General features: G+C 41.8%; 1 pseudogene; it reads left to right on the plus strand.

Moving 5' to 3' along the window:
* Positions 1-14,395: 14,395 nt before the first annotated feature.
* Positions 14,396-15,160, plus strand: LOC147437138 (uncharacterized; annotated as a pseudogene).
* The last annotated feature ends 1,288 nt before the right edge of the window (positions 15,161-16,448 follow it).

Genomic DNA, 16,448 nt, shown 5'->3' on the forward strand with positions numbered 1-16,448 from the left:
GATGATATGAAAAGTGAAGCCGATACATCATTGTATAATGGAGCACGTATGTCTAGATTGAAAGCACTCCTGGTTCTTCTCAACATGCAGGCAAAGTTTGGATGGAGTGACACTAGCGTCACAGCGCTTTTCAGGTGATCTATTACAATTAGTTTACTTTAATAGAACTCATGGTGTATAATGATCTGATAGATTTTTACACGACTGTATCATATTTTTATGTTGTGTAGATTGCTGAAAGAGCACATTCTACCAGCTGACAATGTGATGCCAGATTCCCGAGATGAAGCAAGAAAGATTTTGCGAAACTTGGGGATGGATTACAATTCTATCCACGCTTGTCCTAATGACTGCATTCTTTTCAGAGGGGAATACACAGACATGGAGAAGTGTCCGAAATGTGATTCCGAAAGATATCGAGTAGATCTCCACGGGACAAAAATTCCACAAAAGGTTTTGCGACATTTTCCTTTGCTTCCTCGCATCAAGCATTTCTTCGAATGTAAGTCCATGGCCGCCCTAGCATCATGGCATGAGGAGAATAAATCTTCGGATGGTGTGCTACGAATTCCTGCAGATTGCGCAGCCTGGAAACATATAGATGGAACATGGTCGGATTTTGCCAGGGAAGCTCGAAATTTGCGCTTAGGCCTGGCTATGGATGGCGTAAATCCATTTGGTCAAAGATCAACATCTTACAGTGTATGGCCCGTTGTCATCGTCAACTACAACATTCCCCCGTGGTTGACTACGAAGAAGGGGCACCTATGGCTAAGCTTGATTGTGCCAGGGCGATATAAAGTGGGGAATATGGATGTGTATCTTCGTCCACTATTGGAAGAGCTACAACAATTGTGGATTGGCATAGAGGTGGTGGATATGAGCCGACACACAGGACGACGGAATGCTTTGATCAGAGGTATTCTAATGTGGACCATGCATGACTATCCCGGGCTAACAGAATGCTCAGGTGATCTATTGACACTCCTCTCTCAGACACTGTAAATCTGGTTTTTCCCCATAGTTGATCTATTATCATGTGTATACATGCAGGGCTTCAAACAAGCGGATACAGAGCATGTGTCACATGTGGACCTAGACTGAATGCACGTAGGGCACCCTCACTGAAGAAGCAAATCTACGAAGGTCATCAAGCGTATCTTCCGGAGAATCATGTGTTACGCGACGGCTTTTTGGGAAGAGAGCCACCAAGGATGTCTGCACAAGCATGGTTAGAGCAGAAGGAGATGTGCGATGACGGATTGCCTCCAGGGATGAAGAGACTATCTCTATGGTACGAGTTACCATACTGGCCTCGACTCGTGATCAATCACTTGCTCGATCCAATGCACATATTCAAGAATGTGGGTAATCTACTATGGGACCATTTGACCGGCAAGAAAGATACTTTGGGAGCCAGAGTTGACCTTAGAAATGTGGATCGTATGGAGCAATATTGGCCGCAAACAGCGTCTGATGGATCGATAAAACTTCCTAAAGCACCATGGATTTTCACAGGAGCCCAAGAACGCAAAGTAAAAGAGGCCATTCGATCTTTGCGGACCCCCACTGGCGTAATGCACTCGCTCCGAACGTGTTTTACTAAAGAAGGAAAGCTTACCGGTTTGAAGTCACACGATTGGCATAAAATGTGTCAGGTACGTTCATAGTGGACTTTAATATCATTGCATAAAATGTGGACTTTAATATCATTGCTGCACATACTTTACAGTTTATTTTACCGGTTGCCATTGAGGGATGTTTGTCTCTCGACATCCGTAACACAATCTACAAACTTGCAAAGCTGGTGCAATGGATCTCACAAAAGGAGATCGACGTAGACTCCATACCATTTGCCAAACTAAATGCTGCGGAGCTTGTGTGCATGTTTGAGAAACATTTTCCTACTACAATGCTAACCATTCAGGTGCATCTTCTTATTCACATAGTTGATGAGGTGGAAATAGCTGGCACAGTTCATTCCAGATGGATGTTCTTCTTAGAGCGTTTCATGAAAACGCTTAAGGGATATGTGCGTCAAAAGGCACGTCCGGAGGGTAGCATGGCAGAAGGTTGGTTGGTATCAGAGTCCCTAGTGTACATTGGAGAGTGGTTAGACGGATTTGATAAATCCCGGGACACGCTATGGCGAACCATAGATGATGAGCGCATATCTGGGATTGTCATGTGCAATCTCGGTGTTGAGAAGAAGATGACGGAAGATTTAGAGGCTAAAATCAACCGATTTTGCATGCTTCACAATCCAGTGATGCAAAAGTGGATTTCACAATATGAGGATGCAAAGCAAGAGCGACAAAGGGCACGAATCGAGTGGAGACGGGGAAGACGACCACCGATGCACTATCCAGCGGTTCTGGAGAGCCTACCAACCTTCATGAGCTTAAGATGGTTGCACAACCAATTGAAAAGCGCACAACAATGCGGTGACGAAGTGACTGAAGAAGAGTGGGAGTACTCTCGGGGTTGCGCGACCAAGGTAAGTTTGCAATGTACGACTAGCAAGTGACTTTATTTATAAGCGTTTGAACGGCCACTCAGAATCCTTGTTCGTTGTAGTATAAGTCATACACAGCAGCATGGTGTAAAGGTCGACATTTTAGGGTGGAACGAATCGACAAAAAGCGTTTTACTCAAGATTGTGGAATCATGGCAAAATTTGAACAGTCTAGTCGACGACGTTCCTCTGATGCAGATCCCGTGGTGGCGGAACTCACTTACTTCGGCACGCTGCAAGAGATTTTGAGGATCGATTACAGAGGATTTTTTGTCGACTTGTTCGACGTGCAATGGTTCAAGATAATCATGGAGGGTCGAAACGCTACTGTGCGTAGAGGAGAGTCTGGTTTTCTTGAGGTGGATTCTACTAAGAAATGGACTGACCTAAGAGACACTTTCGTACTACCCGAGCATTGTGAACAAGTAAGTATATAAATAGTTAACATCCCCCTTTTACAGGTTATGTGCTTGAAAGCTCTCATGTAAGTTATGTGGCTCTGGCAGGTAGTATTTCATCCTACAAAGTCTACATCAAACTGGTGGTACGTCATAGAGTTAGCCCCTCGTAGTGCAAGGACGTATGAAGGCTACCATGTGCCAATCACAACGACATCAATGGAGGAGATCAGAGAAGATGCTCAATCAGAAGCCGCTGCGGTGGTGCCAGACGAGCATCAAGATGCTACTGCTCTATATGGGGTGCATGCAGAGGAGCTACAAAATGAAACAGAGGATATGTGTTTAAACGGAGAGCTCTATATAGATATAGGAAGTTATGCTGAGTTATGCGAGGATGAGAGAGAGATCTCTTAAAGCCACAAATATTGTATTTGAACAATTTTGCTCCGTGCTGTAAAAGCTCTAGCTCTCTAAGTAGCTTCCATGGTGTGTAACACTCTTTTCTACTCGCGCTCACATCTTTTGATTGAAAATTCTGAGTTTTCGACTTGCCTCTTCTACCACTCGATTCATTGCGTCATTGTATTTATATGCGTCATTACGTCATTGTATTTAATGGTCTTTGCGTCATTGTCTACTCTATTCATTCAATATTAAGTTTAAATATTCGTGTGTTTAATGCAGGTATGGATGATGAGGAGTTTCTTTCTTCTTTGTCACCGCAGCAGAGACAGTGGTACGTGGAGCGTCATCGCTCTGGCGCATCATCGCGCGTTCCTACACCATCCGCATCTCCCTCTCTTTCGGAGCATTCGGCGCGCTCCGAAGCTTCGGCGTCGACGAGACGAGCGTCACACTCTTCTAGACACCGGCGCTCTAGTGGTGGCGGTGGCGGTTGTTGTGGGGATTCCGCCACCGATGCCTCCACACCGCCTCGTGTTCGACGAGGCTCTTTACCCTCCCCTTCTTTGCCCGCCCCCACACCAGCCACAGCATCGCCGTCTACGCCAGGTTTTGCACGGCTGACTGTTCCTAGAAGCTACACACCTCTACCTACTCCGCCAGGAGCCACCCCACTCGACACTCCTCGCTTCGGGGCCCAGACGCCGGTGGAGACACCTGACGTCCGTACCCCCATCGACACGCCGCTAGAGACCCCTGCCGGGACACCCAGGTTCACGCGTCACCGGCCAGAGGGCTTGCCTTACTCCGTCGACATCAGCGGCGGCATCATCATGGATGATGACGGCAAGAAGGTGATCTCGCGCATGCGTGGTCTTTGCTCTCAGCTGTTTAGACACTATATACTAAACAAATGGAGTGAAGTACCAAGTGATTTAAAAAACAGAGTCATCAGCATACTTCATGATGATTTTCCCGTTCCAACACGGGATCAGCGCTTTAATGAAGACCTGATGAAGATTCGAATGCGCGAATACTGCAAACACAAGCGTTCCGAAGTGCAAAAAGCAATCAAGAATGGGTGGAATAGGCCAGATTGGCTGGCCAAAGAAGATTGGAAGAATGCGAAGAAAGCAGCGCGCGAGAATCCCGACAAGTGGAAGCAACAAAAGGATGCAGCCAGAGCGCGAGTAGAGGCAGGGAGCTCGCACCACTTGGGGAGCGGTGGATGGGCATCATTTGAGGCCGATTTTGTAAGTCTTTTCACATTGCTCTTTATGCATGTTCGATAGTTTAGGGTTTATGAGTTTTTTAGTTCTAACATAATGAAATCTTTGTATGTTTTGACAGTGGTCGATGACAGGACGTGATCCCACACCGTACGAGCGCGAGTACGCAGGCAGGAAGGGCTTAAACGCCCTGATGGACATTCTCAGTTCTCGCAGCGGCATGGTTAGTATTAGGGTTTACTCTTTTTTATTTTTTGTATTGTTTTATAAATGTCGTTATATGTTTATACTTACTGAAAACTGTCTTATTGTCTTTTTTTGCAGAATCCGACAGATACGCCGCTTGGACGCGATGAGACGTCTGATTAAACGACGTCAGTTTAGCCGTAGCTAGATAGCATTAGTTTAGGGTTTCTCATAGCTTATGTATCATGAGACGGATTTTATACGTCTTTTTGAACCATGTATATTATTACATTTGTCACCGCAATTCCTTTTGCCAATCAATTCTTTATGCCTATGATGTTGTACAATTGTCATTATTACATTTGCCAATCAATTCAGTTTGTCTATGATGTGTACAATTGTCAATTTTGCAAACAATGCGTCTTGTGGGTGACTATTTTGGGTCTATTATTTACCTTTGCACTTTTTTTAAAAAGTGAATCAAGTACAATATGGTTGATGGGTGGCAGGCATTCAATGCTCTGCCACCAAAAAAATATTCTCTCAGGCGTCGCTATAAGCGTCGCTATTTATGGCTCTGTAGCGTCGCTATATGCGTCTCTATACTCTTCTGTGAGAGCGTCGCTATCTGCGTCGCTATAGACGTCGCTATGATCGTCGCTATATAGCGACGTCTATAGCGACGCAGATAGCGACGCCTATAGCGACGCATATAGCGACGCTCTCGTAGCGACGCTTTTAGCGACGCTTATAGCGACGCCGGGGGTTATAAAAACCCAGTGTATTTCCGTCGCTAAGAGCGTCACAAGAGCACATAACCTCTTGTAGTGGGCTAGGATGCTATGGGGTGCTTTCGATGGATGTGATGTGAGGGTGTCTCTCTAGTTGGAATCATCTATGCTTGGACCTTGAAGGATGTGGCACTACGCATTTATGCAAAAGAATTGAGGATGATATTGTTAGTCATGTGTTGTTGAGAAAGAATGTCGTGATTGACATGTAGTGAACTTTAGAAAGCACAATAAGTGCTTGAGGATCTTCTCATCTGGAATGTCATCTCTTGGAATGCACTGGTTGGGGGATATGCCCTAATAGGATGAGGCTAAGAAGATTTTTGGATGACAAGCATGGGTGTCTCTCCAAATGCAATGACATATGCTTGCATCTTGATGGCATGTGGTAAATCAAGTAAAGGCAATTTGTTGGGTTGCTTCTACAAATGATAGGTACAGGTCCTTCAACTGCAGAGCTAGGCGATCTTTTCAATTCAAATGGAGTTGTAAATGTGCTGCTTCAAGTTTATGTGAAGATACAAGAGATATTTCTCGAGACTCTATTTCTTTGAATGTCATGCAGTATAAGTGATAGCCTTCTGACATGTGTCCCCCTTTCCCCTTTTGTGAGAGATTTAGGTAATTAATAAATGCAACTAAACTCTCATTGGGCCCCTTTGCCTCCTGGCCAATAGGAATCAGGCAAGCCATTGGGCTGCTGAATGCTCATTGCTCCCCTTGGGAGACTGTCCAATAGTCCTCTAGAGAGCTTAATTCTCATTGGTTCTTTTATTAAGTGTTTTTAAATTAATTAATCTAGATTTACTCTAGCCTAATTCTTATTGGTCCACCTCCAAGACCATCCAATAGGATTTGAGTACACCTTGTGGGCATCTGGGCTAGGGAGCTCACATGTATCCCTCTTTCCCCTTGTGTACAAAGGGAGCTTGTGTGTGTGTGTGGGAGTTTCTCTCTCATCCCCTACTTGCTAGGCTCGCCCCCTCCTATGTAGGGATTGCCAAAGACTTTTGGGACACACATAAAGCATCCAATTTTCCCAAAGTTTGACCTTTGGACACAACCTTTGAATTTTGGAACCTTAGCATTTTGGAAGTCTTAATGGGCTAAACCTTAGGGTTTTCTAAGCCCATTGTTGCACATAGCTCTTTTGCAGATGGCCCCCCCTTTGGATCTCTATTTTCGCTCCTTTGGATCCCTACTGTGGCCGGTCTGCTAACTTAACCAATATTCTAGCTTTTTCTCCCCTGGTACTTCCCCATATTAAATGATCAGTTTAACATGAGAAAATCATTTAGGAGAATTAGATATTGATTATTATGACATTACCTCTCTCTTGAAATCATAGTCGTCCTTGACTATGGTGTAGAGAAGATAAAGCATATTCATGAGTCCTTTTCTTAGTGGGTAGACGATCCCTATGTTACCCTACGACATCATTTCACAATGGATGACTAGTCCATTTGGCGCTTGAGAGCCTGAGGCTGCCGCAAGCATGTCTGCACATTAGTCCTATCAATCTTCCATAGTAGAAAGACAAGATCTACTTGGTGTTTGGGAGACGTCGTCTCCGCAAACTTGATCTAAGAATGCATACTACTTCATTTTTGTGCATAAAGAAAAAGAGAGTCTTATGAGACAAGAATTTTGTTCATTTTTAACATTTGTACATTTGCTTACTCTTGGGAAGCATTGTAAGCATTGACAAGGTTTGGGTTATCCTTTAATTGTATGCCTTGCATCCATCTAGCATCTTCAAAAGGATAATTTTTAAACTTAATAAGATATCGTCGGATAGTCTTACCGCCTCTTAATACCTTGTCTTCATGTCGAAGAATAGACTCGGGCTGCAGCACCTCTTCTTGGTCCTCCATCTCCGGTGGGTCTTCAGTAGTTGGTTTTTGAGGTGGCTCACCTTTGTAAGGCTTTAATAGGCTCACATGGAAAGCATTGTGTATGAGCCAGTGATTGGGAAATTTGAGTTGATAGGCCATCTCATTGATTGGCCTAAGAATCTGGAAGGGACCATAGTACCTTTTTGCTAGTTTAGCATAGTACTTTTGGTGTCCAATAGGATTCTTGCCCGTCGTGTTCCTTAGTCGAGCCTTGGGGAACTTTTAATAAGACCCAATCATTTTCTTTGAAGGCTTGGGCTCTTTTGTGCTTGTCAGCAGCAGCCTTTTGCCTTTGTTGTGAGATAGAGATAGCATCCTTAATCTTTTGAAAAGATTGTTGTAGGTCTCGGCTATACTCATCTGCAACGAAGATCTTCCCATGTACCTTTAGTAGAAAGGGACTTTTTGATCTTCCCTCTATTACCTCGAACGGTGCTTTTCCCATGGAAGTATGTGCAGTGTTATTGTAAGCATACTCCACTAAGGGTAAGTACTTCTCCCATTGGGATCTTTGATCTACTTCCGTTACATAGGCTTTTAGTAGATCAAGAATTGTTAGGCTAGCTATTTCACTTTGGCCATCCGTTTGTGGATGATAGGCCGAAGAGAAGTTTAGCCTTGTCCCTAAATTCTCAAAGAGACCCTTCCAGAAGTTACTGGTCATTCTAGGATCTCTATCCAACACTATGGACATTGACAAGCCATGGTACTTAAAAATTTGTGAAATGAAGAGGGTTGCCATAATGAATGCATGCATGCTTAATTTGTCAAAAAATAGCACTATTTTTACCCAATCAAGCAAGGCACACACTCAAAAATTAAGCACAAAAATTGAAATTTGGCTCAATTGTCAATGCATTTAGACTTACACCTAATGATTGCACACATTTTTTTATGATCATTTCACAATCAAAAACCATTTAGGTGTCCTAATTCACCATCAATCATAGTAAATCAAGTGGTCTCGAATAGGCACACACACTCAATTTTGCCCAATTTTTTGGCATTTAAGCTTATCCAATGATTAAATTAGCCTAGCATACACATCATTTACATGATTTCATACTCATAAATCATCAATTCCATCACTTTTTATGTATGCACACATTCAAGATTAGGTGCACACACACTTGAAAAATTTGACAGTTTTTTCCCTCTTTGGTGCATGCACACACACAATGATTTTTATGCACACAAATGAATTTTTTCTTGAGAATTAAGCATTATCTTGACACAACCATCATTCTTTAGTCAAAATTGACCATAAATTGCATCCCAAAACAATCAAATTAAGCATTCAAAGTATGTTAATTGAATCACACACCTAATTTTAGCAATAAATTAGCAACACATTGGAATCAAATTAACCACTCAAAAATTGAATGGAGTAGGTCAATGCACTTACAATTGATTACATCCAAGCTAATCCTTGATCCACGCGGCGATTCCATCATGCACACACATGTGTGGCTCTTCTAAATTAGCCCAAAAATTGACCATTTAAGGCCAAAAATCATACACTTTAATCATCAAATTAGGCATGGATTAGCACAATTAACTTGATAAAAGTGTTGATTCCACGTCTTGCAAGGGGATTTAACATACTTTTCACTTCAAATGTTAGTGGTTAGGTTAGCAAGGTTAGTCAAAATTAGTAAAGATTAGCATGAAATTAGTAAAAATTAGCATGGAAAGAAGCAAAATTAGTAAGGGTTAGCATGAAATTAGTGAAATTGGGGGTTTGGGGTATTCATAACTCAACATTAGCATCAATTTATTACACAACATCATCAAATCAAAACCAAAAATTGAGTTACACATACTCAAAAACCAACAAAATTAGTAGTGAAATTACTCTATTCTACACATCCTAAACTCACTAGCTCAGGTTATCAATCCCCGAAAACGGCGCCAAATGTAGGGATGCGTTGTAGCACGACCTAATCGCAACCCACAAAATTGTCAAATCGTGGATCCAGCAACCCGGCTAGGGCATGGAAGCACGAGTCTAAGATGTATAGACATAGAAGATTCAAGGGATCCTTCTTCTCATCATAGAGAGAAGCCATGGAAAGGGGCTTCCTCTAATCAACAACACATTCCTACTCACTAATCACTTGAACACAATCATGCGGTTGAAATTAACCTCTCACATCAATCACTCTTATTCACAACTACACAAGCATGCAATTAACATACCTATTGCGCATTAGTTTGTCCATTCCGGCACAACTCCTCAATGTGACTACGTATGCACACACACTAACCGCACCTTGTAGAGAGAAGAAGAGAAGGAAGGCATAGCCCTCACACACCATGGCCAAGGGTGTGGATAGAATAGATTAACTCAAAAAAGGGATTAGAGATCTACCATCACACTAATACAATCTCACTCCACATAATCAAGCAAAGAAGACTAATAAGAAAGAAAGAGTAATTGATTATTAGAAATCAAGAGCTACATGGGCATGGAAAGCCCATAAGCCTCATGACCATCCACTCTAAAAAGAGGAGTCCTCACCCAAGAATGACTTCTCATTAAGCATAGAGCTCTTTTATAGCTTTGGGCCTCAAACCCTTCAACTATGGGATAAAGTGAGCTCTCTAGCCTAGACTCATACAACTTTGGAGCTCCTACATGAGCCCAAGCCCTATACAATGAAAAGTAAATATTGTGCACTATGGCACATCCACAGCTTGGTGTATAATTGGTGTAGCCCATGTTAGTCGCTACTAACAAGCTCTAATTGTAGAGGAAGTATAGAGCGATCGACACCATACTCCTCACCAAAGCTGCACACATCCTGCAGGTATCTCACCATACACTGCAAAGTATCCCTATGCTCAAGGCCAACATGAGTCACTGCACGACGACGCGGGATGTGGAAGGAATGCGCTAAGGGAGCCCAAAGGAAGCGATAGAAGGGGGTGTGAGAATGTTAAAATGATTCATATTGCGTAATGCGAGACGTGGATGAATCGAGAGCACTTCAGGGTTGAAATGTGCACGTGGGGGTGGTAGGTAGCTTATATCCATACTAAAAAAAAGGACCGTTGGTGCTACATGGCTCCCATGGACGTATGCCACTGACATCAATAGTAACTTGTACAGACGGCTGGGTATATAGAACTTGAACACCATTTCATTTTCCACCAACCACAAAACTCTCCCCTTGCTTTTTGAGCATTGCTCCAACCTCTCACCCTAGCCCTGGATGGTGCGATAGGAGTGTCTCGTACTTTCTTAAACCCCTATATTCGCTTTGTTTGGGCAAACTTCCTCACTTGGGTCTCCCCTTACTCCCTACATGATGCGAGAGCAGTGGTTTTGGATTTCAAGAACCCCACCCTTTGCTTCATTCGGACCAACTTCCTCACTCGAACCCCCGCTCCTCGCACGATGCGATAGCGACTGTTTGGGATTTCGAGAAACCCCCCATTCGCTTTGTTCGAGCTACCTTCCTCATCTGGGCCTCCGCTTGCATGACAAGATAGAGGTGATTTGGGAATCCTAGAACCTCCCCCCTTGCTTTTTTATGGCTGCATTAGACTCTTTTTGGTGAAATCTCTCGTGATGCAATAGAGGTGTTTTATAAATTCAAGTTGAAACACCTTCCTTGCTTCGAAGATTCGGGAAAGGCTACTCTATGACCCAACACCCCCCGCACTTCAATCTTTAACCCCTCCCACAAAGTAGCTCTTTCTTTCTAGCTCTTGGTTTTCTCCCCGTTCTCTCACATGGCTAGAACATACCTAGTATCAATCAAATCCACAAGAAAAAAATTCAAACTTAGCAAAGCGTGGACTATCCTATATTAAGCAAAATTAGAGGTAGTGACAATGTCACTACCCACTCTTTTACATTGTTCTAACTCTTCTCAATAGCTGAAAGTAAAGTGCTAACTTTTACACGCTATAAAATTTGATGTTTTTGACAACACGGATGAATCTGAAATTCTCAAAAACCCCAAAATTGACTGGCTACATGCCCTGTTCGGACACTCGGAGAGGCCCCTACGACCCAAAAAAGGCCTCTAGAGGCACTCTTCTGCACGATGCGATAGAGAGGCCTTTTTTGGGTCGTAGGGGCCTCTCCGAGTGTCCGAACAGGGCATGTAGCCAATCGATTTTGGGGTTTTTGAGCATTTCGAATGCATTCGTGTTGTCAAAAACATCAAATTTTGACATATTTGAGATTATGAGGTGATGAGATTTGATGTTTAAGTATTAGACGATTATGGCTTTTGAGGTAAGAACTTTATCTTGTTTTATTAGTATACGCTAATGGTTCTCACTTATCCTTTTGTCATTATGAAAAGAAAAAAGTCCTTAGATTTATATTTCTAAATTATTTGATAGTAACCTTCTTATATATCCTATAATAGTTCAACCTGAGTTAAAGTCCAAGTCATCACTCCCCTCCCCCATGAGCCCAAATCACCACTAAATCAATCCAAACCAAAGAGTGAAAGGGTCTTTGAGGATTTAGGATCCCCCTATGCAAAAATAAAAGGTAAGAGGATCCTCTCCATTGTCCCCTTTACTTCAAATCATGAGGTGAAGTCACCAATACCCTCTCATGAGCCCAACCACCATTATTAGATCAACCCAAACCAAAGAGGCAAAGGTTCTTAGAGGATCCAAGATCCTCCCAAGCAAAAACAAAAGTGATTTTCCTATCTGGTTACCTTATGCCACAAGAGTTGTGTATGAACAGACATCATCTCGGGCTCATATTTTTATACTCAACCATTTGATTCTTAACTTTGTATCATGGTCTCGTTTAGGTTTTGTAGTATAGTAATAAGTCATCACATCAACAAGGTGGAAAAGGCTTGTACATAATTGCAAAATGTAATGATTACATCAGGGGAGACATCAACTTTAGCTTAAGTCCTTAAGCCCTTTTTGCAAGTGGATCAAATGTAGCTCTTTTTGGGGAAGACGTGTGAAGTTAAATTCTCCATCCCCGTGTAGCACTACTCAGAGTAGTGCCATAGGGTTCCTAGGCTCAGTGAATGAACAAAATAGTATTACTAATTTGAACTCTAAACAATTCATAGTCTAGAGAAGTCCAACTACCTAGCTTTCTTCTCCACCTCCTATAGTCATAGCCCAGAACTAATGAATGATGGACTAGTTGGTATGAGATATAGAATTTGGGCTTACTCTATAAAAAATATTTCCACCAATATGGAAAATTTTCTTGGTACTCCAAGTACAATGTCTAGTTTAGTTGTAGGTAGTCTTCTACAAAGCCACGCGGTCCATGATTTCTACAAATCCATCAGTGGAAAGAAGTACAATGTCCAGTTTAGTTGTAGGTAATCTTCTATAAATCCGTGTGGTGCTTGATTTTTGCAAATCCATTATTTGAAACAAGCCATAAAGACATAGACAAGCAAGAACCATTGAACCATGATCCTTCTTGAGTCATTGCTTTCAGGATATCTTCTTTGATTTTGGATTTTAAGCTTGCCACACCTTCTCTTGATGGAACCTTCTATTCTACAAAACAAACGAACAAACCCATTGTTTTGTAAAATGAAGGTGTCTTGTCAACATACATAATATCTGCAATCCCCTTGTGAATTACTTTGAATGTGCCATTTAGGCTCTCCATATGCTGCCACTCCATAGTTGTTGACAAAAAGATAGCTGAAACTAGAGAGAAAAATGAATGAAATGTGAGAGAACAATGGATGAGTGTTAAGTTCATTGCATAAAAAAGATACGATATTGTGTTCTTTACAATAAGAATGGAGCAGAGGATGTTCATCCAAGACATGTTGAACTTTTGATAGCTAGCCATTGCCAACCACTTTGAAAGCAAGCATATGACATTTCCAATGGTTCTCTTCACTCTGTGTGCATCTTTGTATGAAGGGAGTGTTGTTATCTAGTCATTCACATGAAAAGACATGGGTTTCCAAGGTCCATTCTCTCTGATTTTATGAAATTCATGAGATGTTATGCTATGAGAAGGGCAATGTGAAGAAGAGGACGCCATGAAAACTTAGAGATCAGAGAGAAGGAATGCAATGAAAAGAGACAAAGCTCTCGCAAAATGGAGGGAAAGTTAAAAAAAAGTAGACGTTTGAAAAAAAGAGGTTAATCATCATTAATGGCATTAGTTTTAGAGCTTACAAAGGAATATTTCGAATCTTCTAGCCCAATTTTGAGTAATATAAAATAAAGAAAAAGGCCAGTACTTTGGGTCCAAACTTTGATGTTAGGCGCCAAAAACATTCAAATATAGAGGTTTTGACAAAAGGACCCAAACATTTAGCCATTCTCCATCAAAATAGTACCACAAAAGCCCAAGATGGAGGAGACAGGAATGGCACACTTTTGTTTACGTGTCAAGGGCTATTCCTTAATCCATGGATTAGCAAACAACCCTTTTTAAACCGTTTTTGGCCCTAATGTCTAAGCCAATGGGAAACTCCCCTTATAGCATGCAGAGGAAGGTCTAGTCTATGTGGAGTGTGCATGGAACTTTTGCTATATATTGTAAGTTTTTATAAAGGAAACAATAATCAACTATAGCATGTTTTTTTATTGTTGTGTTGAGTCTCTCTCCCTCCTCTCGCTCTCGTTTCTCTGTGCTCCCTCCAAGACATGGCTCCTTACAGGAAGCACCCGCCATAGCCACTGCAACCTAACACCTGGTATCAGAGCTTGGCGCTCGCAATAACAAAGAATGTTTCCATAGAAGAGAAAGGGCCAAGCGGCTACTATGACACCTATACCACAAAGAAGAGATCCTTATGAAGTTCTAAATGTGGATAAATATGCTTCTGAGAAAGAGATCAAGGCGGCCTACAAAAAAATTGGCTCTCAAGTTTCATCCAAACAAGAATGTTGACAACCTAGAAGCTGCCGAAAAGTTCGAAGAGATTGCTTATTCTTATGGTATTTTATCAAACGCAAAAGATGGCGGCAATATGACCTAGCTAGTTTCTAGGCTATAGATATGGTTGGCCTTGATGTGGAGCTTGACCTTTCAAACCTAGGCACTGTAAATACTATGTTTGTGGCTCTATTCAGCAAGCTTGGGGCTCTCGCTCTTGGCCAGTTTGCTTCCCTGCTCAACACCTTCACGGGCCTCACTTCCAAAATTCTTGTGCGCCAAGGAATCAACACTCTGACCTCCCAATCAATTTGCAATTATCTTCTTGCTGCCCCTTTTTATCGAGGCATATTTATCATTAGAAATAAGCCACTACAGGTGTGCTGGTATTATTATCTTATTTTAGCTCTTATGGATGTGGAAGGCAATTATTTTGTTGTCAAATCATATCAGTACACATCTCTTACAAGTTTGATGTTGCTAGACTGTTGACTTGTGTTCTCCTATTGACTTGGCTATTTATAAAGACCAAACCCTAAACCGGCCAACTTATTGGGGTATGTGCTTGTGTTTTGGGACTCGTGCTCGTCATCCTATCTGATGTACATGCCAATGATAGAGCGGGAGGCAGTAATACTGCTTTGGGTGATGCTCTGGTTATCATCGGTGCCACGTTGTATGCTCTTACTAACGTTTCTAAGGAGTAAAGTTGATTTTGTGGAGTTGATGACATTTTTGGGCTTGTTTGGCTCTATAATAAGTGGATGTCAAGTTTCTATTCTAGAGAGGTTAGAATTGGACAATATCAACTTGACCAAACATGCAACTGGAGATGGTCATTTTGTATTTGTTAATTTGATTCACCTATCCATTTATACAACAGAATAAAGTGGCATCCAACATCAAAACGGTAGAAAAACAGCTAGTAATGACTTTTATTTTGACAATTTGCTTCAAGCACTCAATCCATCAACATATGCACAATTTCACAGACTATTTTTATCAGTTTAGTGTGAGTTTTTGCTTAAAGTTTATCTTTTGTCAATAAAAGCATCCAAAGCCTTGTTTTCTCTCATCATATAGCAAGTCATGCCATGATAAAAACTTGTATGGGTTAGACACTGCCACAAATACATAAGTGGTAAGACCTCCCAAACATCTTTGTTCTCAACCAATTTTTGTCTCGCTTCTCATGAGGTTATTGGGTACACCTTAAATCCAAGGTTTGGCAGTGAACCAAAAACTCCATTTATTGGTAGCTATTTTTTTGACCTACACCCTATCTGTTCAAGGGAGGTTTTTACTATCATTGCACCAGGTTATGGATACAACAAAAATCCTTGGTTGCGAGAGAACCTAAAACTCATGGTTGACACGTACACCAAAAACTCGAGGTTTCATGAGAGTGGCCTGTCTAGTTTGGGCTTGAGGGGGGGATTGTTAGTTATTCAACCCGGATTTAGTGGTCTAAGCCCGTGGGAAACTCCCCTTATAGCATGCAGAGGAAATTCCAGTCTATGTAGAGTGTGCATGGCAATTTTTCTATATATTGTAAGTTTTAATAAAGGAAATAATAATAAAGTATAGTGTGCTTTTTTATTGCTGTGTCGAGTCTCTCTCCCTCCTCTCACTCTCGTTTCTCTGTGCTCCCTCCAAGCCATGGATCCTCACAGGAAGCACCCGCCATAGCCACTGCAACCTAGTAGGAGAAACCACCATTGCAAATCTCAGCTCATACTCACACCCACAATACTCTCATTGACCAAGCATTGAAGCTAGGAGATCGATACGCCCACAATTGAGGAGAGGAGCTACACAACATCGATGGAGAATACAATAGAGAATTGGAGCCATACAATCTCGACATTCAGAGTACAAATGAGAATGGATTCATCACCCATTGTATCTCTCTCTTGTATTGGGTACCCATTGTATTAGTAATGACACATGCCCCACATAGTTCCAGCTAGTAACACTTCTAGATTCAATTTAGTATCCCTTTTTTTGTACTCATACATGGTATCTGATTCACTAGTATGTAATATATTGGTCTCATAGTTCATCTTGTCCTTTTGAAGACGTTAATATACCATTTCATTCTCTCTCTCTCTCTCTCTCTCTCTCTCTCTCTCTCTCTCTCTCTCTCTCTCTCTCTCTCTCTCTCTCTCTCTCTCTC

This window comes from Adiantum capillus-veneris, chromosome 17 (genome assembly GCF_014529385.1).
Source record: "Adiantum capillus-veneris isolate H3 chromosome 17, ASM1452938v2, whole genome shotgun sequence".
Classification (NCBI taxonomy): domain Eukaryota; kingdom Viridiplantae; phylum Streptophyta; class Polypodiopsida; order Polypodiales; family Pteridaceae; genus Adiantum; species Adiantum capillus-veneris.